The sequence below is a fragment of the Triplophysa dalaica genome, chromosome 14, assembly GCF_015846415.1.
Source record: "Triplophysa dalaica isolate WHDGS20190420 chromosome 14, ASM1584641v1, whole genome shotgun sequence".
Classification (NCBI taxonomy): Eukaryota; Metazoa; Chordata; class Actinopteri; order Cypriniformes; family Nemacheilidae; genus Triplophysa; species Triplophysa dalaica.
In genome coordinates, this window is record NC_079555.1 from 11,645,863 (window position 1) to 11,659,984 (window position 14,122).

General features: G+C 36.4%; 1 long non-coding RNA gene and 1 pseudogene across 1 annotated transcript; both read right to left on the minus strand.

The window, feature by feature from the left end:
- Positions 1 to 1,156: 1,156 nt before the first annotated feature.
- On the minus strand, positions 1,157 to 9,393 carry LOC130435198 (uncharacterized). The gene is made up of 5 exons (XR_008908789.1): positions 8,407 to 9,393; positions 3,390 to 3,476; positions 2,691 to 3,260; positions 1,855 to 1,941; positions 1,157 to 1,733 (listed from the first exon to the last, which is right to left on the minus strand). It is a non-coding gene; the product is annotated as an uncharacterized LOC130435198 (long non-coding RNA).
- A 1,315-nt stretch (positions 9,394 to 10,708) lies between these two features.
- Positions 10,709 to 13,463, minus strand: LOC130435197 (uncharacterized; annotated as a pseudogene).
- Positions 13,464 to 14,122: the final 659 nt, after the last annotated feature.

Consider the following 14,122-nt stretch of genomic DNA (forward strand, 5'->3'; position numbering starts at 1 on the left):
TTGGGTGAAGAATTGATCAAAATCTGAAATGTTCTTATGGAGTAGCGTTTCATCTCTGAGGATGCAGAATGTCTGTTAACCACTCCCCTCCAACTGTCAATTTACAGCAAGGTCCATTTCTGAATGAAATGCCTACTTTTCTATGGAGAACCACAAGAGTCTTGTGTAAAGTAATAAAGCATTTCATTGTTTAACAACACCCTGGGGCCTTGCGTTGCTAAACCATGCAAATTAGCTATGGAGAGAGACATGTTACAAGCTCTCTGATTAGCTAGTTCCTTGTATGTCATGTTCAGAGGTATGTCAGATGAGCAATGGAGAAGAGAGGATATAGTCTGTTGTTCACTACACGTATAACCAGTGCGTTATCACACTCTAAATAAAGACTGGGTTAAAACAACCCAATTTGGGTTATTTTGGTAACTCAACGCTGAGTCAAATATGGACAAACCCAGCGTTTGGTTATTTTAACCCAGCCATTTAGGTTAAATCTTTGACCCAACATGCTGGGTTGTTTTATGTATATCAACTATTACATTGCTGGTTTTAAACAAACCCAAAATGTTTGAAAGTAATAATAATAAAATCATAAAATTACTCGAGGCACTAGTTTGTTTGTTTGTTTATTTCAGGCAATGGCACAAAAAAGTACAAAGTAGACAAATATAGTTTAGTCATATTGAGCAAAATAAAAACTGAATATATAGTATTTAAATAAGACAATCGAATTCTGCATGAAAGGGAGTGGGCAGAAGACAACTTAAACTTAAACTAGTAAGAATCAAAAGTTGAAGTTTTACTAAGGATCGATGCAAGACTAAAGCAATCCATAAAAACTTTAAATATTTTAATGCTCAATGAACAACAAAACGGCATATAAAACACTTCGATGCAATTTATGTTTATACACTCTAAAAAAAGGCTGGGTTAAAATAACCCAATTTGGGTTATTTTGGTAACCCAACATTGGGTCAAATATGGACAAACCCAGCGTTGGGTTATTTTAACCCAGCCAGTTGGGTTAAATCTTTGACCCAACATGCTGGGTTGTTTTATTTAAATCAACTTTTGCTTAAAAATTACATTGATGGTTTAAAACAAACCCGAAATGTTTAAAAATAATAATAAAATCACAGAGAAATACTCGAGGCATCAGTAAGAATCAATAGTTTTATTAAGGATCAAAATGCAAGACAAAAGGAATTCATAAAAACATGCAATATGTTATGCTCAATGAACAATAAAATGGCATATAAAACACTTTGATGAAATGTATGTTTATACATATTTAAAGAACATTAATTTCAATAAATTACATTAGTTTAGATTTTAACATATACATTTAACAAGGTTATTAAAGTGGCACAAGTAAATATAAATAGTTAGACAACTTAACACTTCAAAACGCTATAAAAAGTATTTTACTAAACCCTTGTTAATAGAACCGCATTTATATGTTAAAATATAAGTCTATGCACAAGTTTTCTATAAAAAAAGAAATAAACAAGCGTTATGGATGTGAAAAAGGGACACCGTAACTTTCCTCTTCATATAAACTCACAAAACATTTTAAATGGTGTTAGTTCTTTCGGTTTCAGCACTGCTTAACCTGACATATCCACGGAGCAGTCTTACTAAAGAGGATTCTTTTCCTGGGAGTTGTAGACAACAGTGTGGTGTGCACTTTTGGAAGTGGATGTCCAGCAGGAGGGTTTCTTTATCAATTTGTTCATCTATAAAGAGACAAGAAAAGAGACAAGAGAAGAATGTAAGGAAACTGGCCTAACCAGAGCACAATGGATTATAATAAACATATAAAGAAGTACATTAACATTTTACCTAAATAATGTTTACCTTTAAGCCTGTTATGAAAACATCCACGTTCCAGTTGACATTCTCTTGAATAGAATGATCCATTAATATTAGCTGTTATTCTGCAACCTGTCAGTGGGGGGAAAAAGAAGAGTGGGATCTAGTACAGAAAGCGAAATACAGTCTTAAAAAATAATATTATAAACGTTAAAACAACCCTTCACTAATTCGACACACTCGGGAATAAGTATAAGTCTAAAAAGAGCAACAATTGTTCGTCTCATATACCCAAAATTAACTATATCGCATTGTTAGTCACTAACGTTATAAGAGCCAGCGGCTATTCCCGAAGCAATGGCCGAGATAGAGCTGCTCTCCACGGAGACACGACCGCTGACAGCCTGAAGCTCACTCCTCCGACAGTGTCTTAACAAATTCTCAAAGAGGCGTTATGTTTATATATAAATCACGTATTTGAGTTCTTAACAACAACATTCTCGTCTAAAAGACTCTTAAATCTAAGTTCCGTCACCGAACATTAGCGGTATTTATAAGAAAAAATGAGCTGGATGTTTGCTTTTGCCACGTCGCTCTCGTGTCGACCTTAAACTAATATCAAGTTGCGTAAGTTACTGAACTAAATTCCTCACACAAGTCACACATTTCAGAGGAAATGTTCACCAAAAAGGAAGTTTAAATGATTAAAAAGCTGTAAATTAGAACAACGTGGGCATAACGTTACAGACTAGCTATCCAAAGCTAACGAAGCTAGATTGTAACGTTACTTTCAAACCTAATGTGAACAGCCGAATTTTGCATACTTTTGCATTTTTTTTTTACAGTAATAGTTTTATACATTAAAAACTCGTAAAACATACCTTTTATTCTCCGAATAACAGCTTTCCGAGATGAAGTGGATCAAAATGCCCGCGAAGGTAAAGTTTGTCTGATGCGTAGAGGAGTGGGAGGGGTTTACTCTCTCAACTGTCACTCAATTGGACCAGACTGGTAACCCAGCGTTTGGGTTACTCAAAAAATGACCCAACACTAAGAAAATAACCCAACAAAATGACCCAACAGGCTCAACCCAGCTGTTGGGTTAAACAAATAACCCAGCATTTTTTAGAGTGTACATATTAAAAAAAATAAACATCAATAAATTACATAAGTTTAGATTTTAACATATAAATAAAGTCGCACAAGAAAATATAAATAGTTTGCAAGGAATGTATTAGTCCGAGAACTTTCCTCTTCATATAAACATATATATTCACATACATTTTTTTAAAAGCTTTAGTTCTTTTGGTTCCAGTACTGCTTAACCTGAAATATCCACGGTGCAGTCTGACTGAAGAGGATTCTTTTCCTAGGAGTTTGTAGACAACAGTGTGGTGTGCACTTTTGGAAGTGGATGTCCAGCAGGAGGGTTTCTTTATCAATTTGTTCATCTATAAAGAGAAAAAGAGACACGAAAAGAGACAAGAGAAGAATGTAAGGAAACTGGCCTACCCAGAGCACAATGGATTATAATAAACATATAAAGAAGTACATTAACATTTTACCTAAATAAAGTTTACCTTTAAGCTTGGTATCAGGACATCCAAGTTCCAGTCTTCTTTCCCCTGAATAGAATGGTCCAACAATATTAGCTGTTATTCTGCAACCTGTCAGTGAGGGGGAAAGAAGAGTGGGATCTAGTACAGAAAGTGAAATACGGTCTTAAAAAAAAAATATTATAAACGTTAACAAAACTCTTAACTAATTCGACATACTCAGCAAAACGTAGAAGAATAAAAAAAACAATTGTTCGTTTCATATTCCCAATATTAATAATATCTCACGGTTAACCACTAACGTTATAAGAGCCAGCGGCTATTCCCGAAGCAATACAGCTGCTCTCAGAGGAGCCACGACCCCTGATAGCCGGAAGCTCACACCTCCGACAGCGTCTTAACAAAATCTCATGTTTGTATAAATCACGTATTTGAGATCTTAACAACTACATTCTTATGGAATCAGAATTGTTTCATTATTCTGTATAAATAAACTACGATTCGCAAATAAATATAGACAATTTCACAAGCATTTTTTAAATCCACATATGCACAAAAAGCGAACCATAAATACATGTTAGACGTTCCACAAAAATAAATTGAATTCACAAATAAATACAATGAGATTTGCAAATAAAAACTATTTTAAATATATTGCAAGATTATCATGTGGGATAAATCTGTCCACAATTCTCCACATAGAAATACTGTAGTTGTATAATACATTTACTAAACAGCTCACATAAAGTGACAAGACACAGGTAACAAAATAATAAAAAACCGATTGGCTTGCGTAGATAGTGGGCGGAGTCCACCTATTTGTGGATTGTGCGCACGATTTGACGTTAGAAATGTTTCAAAATCCACAAATGCACAGAGAGCAATCCACAATTAATGCGTGCACTGATCCACAAATGCGTGCACTGATCCACAAATGCGTGCAGCGATTCACAAATGCACAGAAAGCGATTCACAAATGTGCAGAAAGCGATCCACAAATGTGAAGAAGGCGATCTACAAATAAATATAATTAAAATACATTTGTAAATATTTTTTATTTGCAAATCTCATTGTATTTATTTGTGAATTCCATTTATTTTTGTGGAATGTCTAACATGTATTTATGGTTCGTTTTTTGTGCATATGCGGATTTAAAAAATGTTTGTGATATTGTCTATATTTATTTGCGAATCGTAGTTTATTTATACAGAATAATGAAACAATTCTGATCCCATACATTCTCGTCTAAAAGACTCTTAAAACTACGTTCCGTCAGCGAACATTAGAGGTATTTATAAAAAAAAAATGAGCTGGATGTTTGCTTTTTTACACGACGCTCTCGTGTCAACCTTAAACTAATATCAAGATGCATAAGTTACTGAACTAAATGACTCAAACGACTCAGAAATTTCAAAGGGAAATGTTGACCAAAAAGGAAGTTTAAATGATTAAAAAGCTGTACATTAAAAAAATGTGGGTATAACGTTACAGACTAGCTATCCAGCTGTTGTGTTAAACAAATTACCCAGCATTTTTTAGAGTGCAGCGCCTGCTTATTCTCTAACAGAAATCTTATTGTTAGAACAGATTAGAACATTCATACTGCACGTGGAAGCAGCAGTGCTGCTGTCATTTTGGCGCAGAGTCTATTTATGATGCGATGCTAACGCGCAGTTAACGTGACATAAGTTACGGTGCTTATGGCCAAAATGCTTATGGATTTACGCAAAATGTAATAGTTTTACCATTAAAGCATGTAACTGATGTCAGTTGTGTTTTAATCTGCCAATATCTACTCTTTATGAAACCGCAAACACACACCATGGTGTGTATTATACATGCATATAGTAGATACTGCAGTGTATTGTCTATGAGGACAGGACCAATAAGTGACCCTGGAACTTTTTCCCGAGAGCAGTGCAGCACACACTCCCTCCCGTACCGGTTCCCACAGTCTGCTCAATTGGCTTCCCTCAGCACCTGGGGGCCACTGTCGATGAGAAGACTGTGGGAACCGGAACGTGTTCATGAGCAGATGCGAGTGTGCTGCACTGCTCTTGGAAAAAAGTTCCAGGGTCATGTACAAGGAACTAGCCAATCAGAGATCTTGTAACATGTCTCTCTCTCTCCATAGCTAATTTGCATTGTTTAACCTCGTTTTTGCAACGCAAGGCCCCAGAGTGTCAGGGAAATGGTTAATAGAGAGGCTGAAAGGAAAAGCTAAATGACTAAGCTAATCGAATAGCAAATCGTTAAAGGAAAGGCAGTGGGGAAATGGAAATGCAAATGATAAAATAAATAGTCTTTTAAATTGACGTATTTAAAACTTCTATTTCTAGTTTAATTTGTAAATCCAATTATTTATTCCTCTTTTTAAATGGCATTTTCAAATAGATTTTGAAATCCACTATTTATAAAGAAATTCATTAATGCGCTTTAAAATGATGTATTTATTTTATGTTTTATGTTGTTTTTTAAAAGTCCTTTTTAATTTGAAGTATTTATTAATGGATTAATATTTCATTTTATGAATTATTTTTACAATCATCGCTTTTTATTGCCCATTAAAACAATATATAATAAATGACTTTATCATTTCACCTATTTAAATTTGAATTAAAAAAGAAGTTAAAAGCAAATGGATTAATACCTATTTTTATTGTAGAATTAGAATGTGTCTACTCAAACAAACTTCCTAACCAGTATTTATTTTTAATGAACACTCAATCCCCAGTGTAACTTTACATGTAGGTCGAATAAAAAACTGTGTCAATGTGTGTGTGTAAATATTCTCAATCAGAGCTTCAATGGAGTACTGCCAAGATTGAATTGGTAACATGTAATGTGCACATTTTTTTATTTAAATAAAAACCTCCTTGTTTAGCTGTGCACTGGGACATACAATGTGCATAGTGTCAAAATACCCCACCAACAGCTAAAAATATAATTTTAAATATAAGATATATAAAATATTTTTTCATTCAAAACTGTCTTTGTATAATGGCTGGCAAAAATCTAAATAATGTGGTTACAAACAGTCAGAATTGCCTCTAAAAAGAGCATGGAAAAGCCAAAAGGGATTTCCCACTGCAACATTTCACAATGGCTGAATTATGCTGAGGCTACAGAACATGATGTAAGACCATGGGGGTCACTTTGATGTCAGTTGCATGTGATCCAGGCTCATTTGCTCCAAAATCACAACAGATCCAAATCAACTTCCTGTTCTCATATTTCCTTTTTCTATTTTGTGTGATTGACTCATCACATAAATCTCTCCGTGCTCCAGCTCAATCCCCTCACTGTGCTATGTGAAGACAGAAATACAATAGGAAGGAAGCATGGAGTAATTTGTGGTAAATTATTGGCTAACCTAAAGGATTTGGCTCTTGATTTGTTCCTGTTTATCATCCGATTGGAGAAAACCTGTTTGGGTTTCTAAATATTTGTCATCCGTTACTCACCCTCTTGTGATTTCAAATCAGCATGACCTCCTTTCTTATGCAAAAATAGATATTTATGAAGGAAATGAAAAATGCAAACAACGGCAGTATCCAATGACTTCTATATTATGGACACAAAACCAACCACATTTCAACACCTAAAAAACATTATATATTTTCAGCACATTTTCATATGCTAACTAAATACTTTTAAAACTGTTAAAAACACATTCCAATCACATTGAGGGCACATATTTCACAGGATTTGCTTCAATATAAAAACAAACTTGCAGTAAATAAAATAAGATGATCATAAAATGATCAATATAGACAGAGGAGACGACCAGGAATGGTGACCTCCTTGAGAGGCTAGTGCAACAATATCTTCAGTGTTTAACAGCAGTATCAACAGTACAGATCTTCAAACTAAACAGGAGGTGAGATAAGCAACTTTCAATGATAACTGAACTCCATATTACAATACTTCTGTTTTTACTGTCATGTTAAATCCTCTTACAAGAATTGTTGTGCAGCATGTGTGATTGATCCGGTCTTTGAAGTAAAATAAAATACAAATTTATGAAAAAAAGCACTCAAACTTTAAAGAGTAAAATTTAATCAGTTAATCTTTTAAACTACCTGTTGCTAGATGCTTTTATTGACAGGGTGTTACAACAGTTACTGCCTTATGAGTAACAATTGCTGCTATTGTTATGGTAAGCCTACTGTTTGACCAATATTTGCGTTGGTAATGTACACAGTGTGAAGAGTATCATTTACACCTCTGATGGCCTGTTCTCACAACAAATCTTTCTATTTTACAGAAGAGACATTTATTTTAGGGTTTTCAACCTTTCCCACATATATTTTTTAAGATATACAGCAATAATAAAATACAAATGTCAGACCGTAAGGAATTCTTTATTTTATTTGCTTTTTCACAATAAAGTGCATAAAACAGTGCTCTTATTCCTGTCCATCATCAGGATCTTAATAAATCTACATATTTTGTATCTCAAACACTTAATAATCCGTCTAAACAAATGAGGCATAAAACCTTGAAAATAGACATTAAAAGCCATAAGAAATACAAAAACATAATAAAATACAAAACCTCCTCTACACAATACAGCAGGAATGTCTCTTGTTTTAGAAAGTGTTGGATGAATGCTACAAACACATTTTTTTGTTATAATGTGAGTTTTATCTTATAAAACCCCAAATCATAACACAAAAAATGTAAGTGCAGCTATCCAATGAATAGTGACAGATGGAATGTTTATTTATAAGAACTGCTTCGTGTGTTTAAACTGGATTGGTATACAGGACAAAAACAGCTGATGCAAGCTGAAATGTAAAGTATATCACAGAGGCACATTTAGAGCCACTGTTATGACAGACTGGTAATATAAAATGTATGCCACTCTTGCCTCTGACATACTGTAGTTTTATTTGTACAAGGTAAGCCTTGAATGCTAGAATTGAAGATGAGAAAAATAAAATAAGGACAAAACATCTTACAGTAAAAACATCATGCATGAATAAGTATCACAACAGAAATGTAGCACGAAGTGGAATTAATTGCAGTCAAGACATACCTGACTAAAGTATCAAGTCTTGATAAAATCTCTGAAGTACTGGAAGTTTGCAGATCTCCTGTGTTAGTAAAAAAAAAGGCAAATATTATCAAAAACAAAAAGAGGGAATATGCCCTATGAACGAGACGGTTTCATCTGAAAGATGCAATATATACGTTTTGGCAAAACGCAAACTTTTGAAAACAGGGCACAAAGTGCAACTTCTTTCCGTTTACATCTAAACAGCAAGACGGAACTTTCTGAATACAATGACGTCACGCGCATGCGTAGTATGAGTATCGGCCAAAATAATATGGCGGTTTCCGGTACTGTGAACTCTTGCTCCTTGCCTATGTATTAACATTAACCCAGCAAAATGTGGATTTGCTGCACCGATAAGACCAGTGGAGTCCCACTATTTACATTCGCCAGACTTTAAACACAAATATACACCGAACAACGGTATTTAGAAAGCACTCTTGGCTTTTAACAATGCATGTGAATGTGCCAAGGCACGTCATGTTTCTTAACACAACAACATTGCTGGCCTGGCATGCACACCAGAGGCGGAGCCATAGGGGTGTCCTGGGTGCCACCCCGAGTGCCACCTCACATTTTATTTGGCAGTTTAATGATGATTGACATCTCATTTCACCACTTGCTGAAAAAGCGTCCGGTGCCGCGCGCAGCTTTCAAATTAATCAACGACGAAAGTGATGCGAGTAACAGAAGACTAATGAAATTTCGCACACAAGGTTAGTTTTCAGACTAGGCATCGGGATTTTGTTTGCGGAAATCATTTTGAAAGTGAAGTCGCTGTATGAGTAAACATGAATGTTGGCGCTAGACGGGTTAATCAGATAAAGAGAGATCGGTTCCCGATTTAGCCTAAACATTGTGTTTAAAGTTACATTTGTGCTAGTTATATACACATAAACAGTGCAGTGCCAATACATTTCACTATTTGCCTGTTTACTTAATGTAGGCTAACGTCTATGGAGGACCAGGAGAGTCATGTGTAAAGTAATAAAGCATTTCATTGTTTAATAACTAATTCTTCAATAAAAATAGGCATTAATCCATTTATTTCTAATTTCATTTTTTAATGGGCAATAAAAAGTGTGATTGTAAAAATAATTATTAAATTAAATATTAATCCATCAATAAATACTTCAATTTAAAAAGGGACTGTGGGAACCGGTACGGGAGGGAGTGTGTGCTGCACTGCTCTCGGGAAAAAGTTCCAGGGTCACTTATTGGTCCTGTCCTCATAGACAATACACTGCAGTATCTACTATATGCATGTATAATACACACCATGGTGTGTGTTTGCGGTTTCATAAAGAGTAGATATTGGCGGATTAAAACACATCTGACATCAGTTACATGCTTTAATGGTAAAACTGTTAAATTTCGCGTGAATCTATAAGCATTTGGGCCATAAGCACCGTAACTTGTGTCACGTTAACTCCATGTAAGCATCGCATCATAAATAGACTCGGCGCCAAAATGAGCGCAGCACTGCTGCTTCCACGTGCAGTATGAATGTTCTAATCTGTTCTAACAATAAGTTTCATTTTCTATGATTTGTGTTAGAGAATAAGCAGGCGCTGATAACGCGCTGGTTACACGTGTAGTGAACAACAGACTATCCTCTCTTCTCCATTGCTCATCTGACACACCCCTGAACATGACGTAAAATGAACTAGCCAATCAGAGAGCTTGTTACATCTGTCTCACCGCGGCTAATTTGCATTGTTTTACATCGTTTGAGCATGCAAGGCCCCAGAGTGTCACGGAAATGGTAAATAGAGAGACTAAATGGAAAAGCTAAATGATTTGGCAAATCGAATAGCAAATCGGATAAGGAAATGCAGAGGGGAAATGGAAATGCAAATGCTAAAAGAAATAGTCTTTTAAATGACGGATTAAAACTTTTATTTCTAGTTTAATTTGTAAATCCAATTATTTATTCCTCTTTTTAAATCGCATTTTGAAATAGATTTTGAAATTCCACTATTTATAAAGGAATTCATTAATGCGCTTTAAAATGGTGTATTTATTTCGTGTTTTATGTTGATTTTTAAAAGTCCCTTTTTAAATTGAAGTATTTATTGATGGATTAATATTTAATTTAATAATTATTTTTACAATCACGCTTTTTATTGCCCATTAAAAAATGAAATTAGAAATAAATGGATTAATGCCTATTTTTATTGAAGAATTAGTTATTAAAAAATGAAATGCTTTATTACTTTACACATGACTCTCCTGGTCCTCCATAAACGTCAGCTACAGCCACCACCATTGTTTTAATGTTAAACTAACTTTGAAATTCTTAAGCTATTTATCTGGTCGTGATACTCAACAGATTACCTCAATTGCAAATAGCCTGTTTACATATCATAAAGGGCTAATAAAATGCAGCAAAATTACTACATAGTACGGGCAGCCATGTAACGAATCTAGTTGTGTGTTACAAGATAGAGACTTTACAATTCATAGTATGTGAATATTTTTTTTAAGACAAATCACGTTACAAACACCAGGTTAAGTAAATTATTATTTCTCTATTGATGCCAGGTGAGATGCGCAGATAACCTGTCACCCGCATCCGCTGCTTCAAATAATAGAATTTTCTCTGATATAGATATCCGCACCCGAACCGAATCCGATCGTCACTTTAATTACTCAGTAAATTTTATAGCACTGTCTTTGTCTGTAAATGCTTAAATCTAATCTTTCGATTTAGCACACACATGATGTACCATATAAGAGGTACCAGGCTTTCATATACATACAGTGCCTCACAGCCGTTGCATATTACATACCCAGCACTTGATTTGTTCTTGTTAAGTAGGAATTAAATGTTTTGCCTATAGATTAGATGACCATAAATGCAAGTCATAACAGAGAAAATTAGTATATAAGACAATGTAGAAACACAAGACAAAATAAAGCACAAGTTTATAACCCTTAAGATGTAACAAAAAAATTTTTAGGGGATTGAATTCAAAGGAAATGTATTAATACTTTGTAAAGTAATTTACTTCTTATTTATCCTTCATTGATCACACACATTTTTAACAATACTAGGGTTTATTTTATAATACTGTTAACAATGATGATGTTAATTGGTAAAAAGCTGAGGGTTAAGTGTTGCTCTAGTGTATGAAGAACACAGAGTCCCTGACAGGACATAAACCTTTTATAAATTAAACTTTTTTTAAAGGATTTTGTTGTCACACCGATGGGTTTGGTCTGATAGCCCTTTTCATCAGAAAGGAATCTAATTTTCAATGTTATTTTCGGGTGTTACCGGAAACATTCCAAGAGATCTGAATAACAAAAAAGCCTTGCCCTCAAACCCTCCACTATACAACACAGCAGTATCTTAGGAAAACAAGAGCAGAAAACCAGAAATACAACTGAATATACAAACTAAAAAGTATTCAGAGGATTTGGTCAGAATGTAGATCATCCGAAACATTTTAAAGCCAGTGTTACTGTATGACACAGGTTGTACAGATAAAATATGTGCCACTTTTCTCAATTTTATTTAAGGCAAGTAATATTCATGGATAGCTTGACACTGGATATGTGGAGAGACTGAAATTAAAAAGCAGTGCTGTGCCGTCAATATTGGATCCGATAGGAATGGCGCAGCAGTCTTATGGGAGTAAAACATATTTGTGCAGTCCGTCACTTCGCTTTGTTAGAGATCGCTTGAAGTGCCCTGAGGAGTATTCGCACGGGATTTGTATTACCTGGGGACCTCTAGTCATTTGTAATAATTGCAGAGGTTGTCTGTGATCTTAATCCCATTTGAATCGGCCAGGTATAAATTCCCCCACAAACTACCTACCATATTTTGATGAACACAGAGGTCCTTTGATAATATAAGTCCTGTGAGAATCAGCATCTCTTTGATTTGGAGGGCTCATATATCATTTTTCAAGGTTTTATCCACCGTTGGCAAATAATGGAGGCTCTTTTGAAGTATTTTGATATTATTTACATTCAGACATTTAGCAGATGCTTTTATCCAAAGCGACTTACAAAGACTTTAGCAGCAATAAGCGATAGTTCATACAGGAGCCATAATACATTAGGTGCCAATACAAAGCTACTGGTTTCAACAAAAGCTAGACCACTACCAGTTGAGAGAAAGGTTTTTTTTTCAGAGTAAAGTATTCACAGAAGAAATGGGTTTTAAGTAGTTTTTTTAAATGTTGTGAGAGATGTGGTTGAACGGACAGAGTTAGGAAGAATGTTCCACCAGGAGTTGTGAATGAGAAAGAGCGGGAGAGCGATTTACTGCCCTTATGGGAAGGCAATACAAGACGCCGCTGGTTTGCTGAACGCAGGGATCATGATGGGGTGTAGGAGTGGAGGAGAGTGTGGAAATAAGCCGGTGCAGATCCAGTGATAGTTTTGTAGGCAAGCATTAGTGACTTGAATCTAATACGGGCTGCAACTGGTAGCCAGTGAAGAGATATGAAAAGGGGAGTCACGGGGAGCTGTTGAAGACGAGGCGTGCTGCTGCGTTCAGAACCAGCTGAAGTGGTTTGATAGCCTTTGCAGGAAGACCAGCAAGGAGAGCATTGCAGTAGTCCAACCTTGAGATTAACAGGAACTGGACAAGGAGTTGTGCCGCATGCTCCGTGAGGTAGGGTATGATCTTTCTAATGTTGAATAAGGCATATCGGCATGACCGTGTTGTCTAAGTGATCATTGAAGGACAGCTGTTAATTAAATATGACTCCAAGGTTCCTGGCTGTTTCGGAAGGAGTGATGGTGGTATTGCCAAGATGGATGTTGAAATCGTGTTGGACCGTAGGATGTGCCGGAAACACGAGTAGTTCGGTCTTAGCAGGGTTCAGCAGGAGGTGATGGTCTTTCATCCAAGCTGAGAGGTCCTCGAGGCAGGCTGTAATGCGAGCTTCCACAGTGGTATCGTCTGGGTGAAACGAGATGTAGATCTGGGTGTCGTCGGCATAACAGTGATATGAGAAGCCATGTGCCTGTATGATGGGTCCCAGTGATGTCGTGTCCAAGCACCGACCCTTGAGGGACCCCAGTGATCATGTGGTGAGCCGTGGACAGCGAGCCCCTCCATGACACCCTGAAAGATCTTTCGGAGAGGTAGGATTTGAACCAGCGGATGGTAGAGCCTGTGATTCCTAGTGATGACAGGGTTGCTAGCAGTATCTGGTGATTGACAGTGTCAAACCGTGCAGATAGGTCTAACAGAATCAGGACTGAGGATTTAGATGATGTGTGTGAGTGCGGGTCTGAGCGAGCTGGATATGGCCTGAAGGAGATCGGAGGTGATAGGGTCAAGGTGACAGGTGGTGGGGTGGCTGGAAAGAAGCCTGGTGACTTCAGTGTCCTTAAGTGGGGTGAAAGAGGAGAGTTCAATGGTTGTAGAGTGAGAGGTGAGAGGTGCATAAGGTGTCGGTGGCAGTGTCAGCATCTAGAGAAGCAAAGTTGGAGGGAAGAGAGGATGTCACTCTAGCATAGAGTGTGCTAGGGGAGAGAGAGCAAAGGTTCCGTCTAAAGTGAACGGTTGGTGGTGTTGGTGTAGTGCATGTAGGAAGGAGCATGTTGAAGGTGATGAAGAAGTGGTCCGAGATGTGAAGAGGTGTGACTTGAACGTTATCTGTGGTGTAGTTACGGATGTAGATGAGATCCAGCTGGTTTCCAGATCTGTAAGTACTGGCTGTGACGAGGCGCG